We start from the raw sequence: 2,872 nt of genomic DNA, 5'->3' as shown, positions 1-2,872 counted from the left end.
TACTTGGGGCAGTTCCGCTTCCAGTGACCAGTCCCTTTGCAGTAGAAGCACTTAGTCTCAGGCTTAGGTCCAGACTTGGGCTTCTTCACTTGAGCAGTAACTTGCTTGCCGTTCTTCTTGAAGATCCCTTTCTTTCCCTTTGCCCTTTTCTTGAAACTAGTGTTCTTGTTAATCATCAACACTTGATGCTCTTTCTTGATTTCTACCTTCATCGATTTCATCATCATGAAAGGCTCGGGAATCGTTTCGTCATCCCTTGCATACTATAGTTCATCACGAAGTTCTACTAACTTCGTGATGGTGACTAGAGAATTCTGTCAATCACTATTTTATTTGGAAGATTAACTCCCACTTGATTCAAGCGATTGTAGTACCTAGACAATCTGAACACATGCTCACTGCTTGAGCTATTCTCCTCCATCTTTTAGCTATAGAACTTGTTGGAGACTTCATATCTCTCAACTCGGGTATTTGCTTGAAATATTAACTTCAACTCGGGGAACATCTCATATGATCCATGATGTTCAAAACGTTGTTGAAGTCCCGGTTCTAAGCCGTAAAGCATGGCACACTTAACTATCAAGTAGTCATCAGCTTTACTCTGCCAAACGTTCTTAATGTTATCAACAGCATTTGCAGCAGGCCTGGCACCCAGCGGTGCTTCCAAGATGTAATTCTTCTGTGCAACAATGAGGATAATCCTCAAGTTACTAACATCTTTCAACTTATTTTTCTCTAGGAACATATCAAAAATAAAACAAGGGAGCTAAACGCGAGCTATTGATCTACAACATAGATATGCTAATACTATCAGGACTAAGTTCATGATAAATTAAAGTTCAATTAATCATATTACTTAAGAACTCCCACTTAGATAGGCATCCCTCTAATCCTATAAGTGATCACGTGATCCAAATCAACTAAACCATGTCCGATCATCACGTGAGATGGAGTAGTTTTCAATGGTGAACATCACTATGTTGATCATATCTACTATATGATTCACGCTCGACCTTTCGGTCTCAGTGTTCCGAGGCCATATTTGCATATGCTAGGCTCGTCAAGTTTAACCTGAGTATTCCGCGTGTGCAACTGTTTTGCACCCGTTGTATTTGAACGTAGAGCCTATCACACCCGATCATCACGTGGTGTCTCAGCACGAAGAACTTTCACAACGGTGCATACTCAGGGAGAACACTTATGCCTTGATAATTTAGTGAGAGATCATATTATAATGCTACCGTCAATCAAAGCAAGATAAGATGTATAAAAGATAAACATCACATGCAATCAATATAAGTGATATGATATGGCCATCATCATCTTGTGCTTGTGATCTTCATCTCCGAAGCACCGTCATGATCACCATTGTCACCGGCGCGACACTTTGATCTCCATCGTAGCATTGTTGTCGTCTCGCCAACTTATGCTTCCACGACTATCGCTACCGCTTAGTGATAAAGTAAAGCATTACAGGGTGATTGCATTGCATACAATAAAGCGACAACCATATGGCTCCTGCCAGTTGCCGATAACTCGGTTACAAAACATGATCATATCATATAATAAAATATAGCATCATGCCCTGACCATATCACATCACAACATGCCCTGCAAAAACAAGTTAGACGTCCTCTACTTTGTTGTTGCAAGTTTTATGTGGCTGCTACGGGCTGAGCAAGAACCGTTCTTACCAACGCATCAAAACCACAACGATAGTTCGTCAAGTTGGTGCTGTTTTAACCTTCTCAAGGACCGGGCATAGCCACACTCGGTTCAACTAAAGTTGGAGAAACTGACACCCACCAGCCACCTGTGTGCAAAGCACGTCGGTAGAACCAGTCTCGCGTAAGCGTACGCGTAATATCGGTCCGGGCTGCTTCATCCAACAATACCGCCGAACCAAAGTATGACATGCTGGTAAGCAGTATGACTTGTATCGCCACAACTCACTTGTGTTCTACTCGTGCATATAACATCAACGCATAAAACCTGACTCGGATGCCACTGTTGGGGAACGTAGTAATTTCAAAAAAATTCCTACGCACACGCAAGATCATGGTGATGCATAGCAATGAGAGGGGAGAGTGTGTCTACGTACCCTCGTAGACCGAAAGCGGAAGCGTTAACACAACGCGGTTGATGTAGTCGTACGTCTTCACGATTCGACTGATCAAGCACCGAACGCACGACACCTCCGAGTTCTGCACATGTTCAACTCTATGACGTCCCTCGAACTCCGATCCAGCCGAGCTTTGAGGGAGAGTCCCGTCAGCACGACGGTGTGGTGACAATGATGATGTTCCACCGACGCAGGGCTTCGCCTAAGCACCTCTACGATATGACCGAGGTGGATTATGGTGGAGGGGGGCACCGCACACGGCTAAAAGATCCTAGAGATCAATTGTTGTGTCTCTAGGGGGTGCCTCCCTCCCCGTATATAAAGGAGTAGAGGAGGGGGAGGGGGCCGGCCACCCTTGGCCCGCCCCATGAGGAGTCCTACTCCCACCGGGAGTAGGACTCCTCCGTTCCATGTTGGAGTAGGAGAGGAGAGGGAAGGAGAAAGAGGGAGAAAGGAAAGGGGGGGGGGCGCCGCCCCCCTTCCTAGTCCAATTCGGACTTGGGAGGGGAGGGGCGCACGGCTGCCCCTTGGCCGCCTCTCCTCTTCCACCAATTGGGCCCATGAGGCCCATTAACCTCCGGGGGGTACCGGTAACCCCCCGGTACTCCGGTATATATCCGATAACCCCCGGAACCATTCCGGTGTTCGAATATAGTCGTCCAATATATCAATCTTCATGTCTCGACCGTTTCGAGACTCCTCGTCATGTCCGTGATCACATCCGGGACTCCGAACTACCTTCGGTACATC

The sequence above is a fragment of the Triticum urartu genome, chromosome 3 (genome assembly GCF_003073215.2).
Source record: "Triticum urartu cultivar G1812 chromosome 3, Tu2.1, whole genome shotgun sequence".
Classification (NCBI taxonomy): Eukaryota; Viridiplantae; Streptophyta; class Magnoliopsida; order Poales; family Poaceae; genus Triticum; species Triticum urartu.
This window is presented reverse-complemented; position numbering follows the sequence as displayed.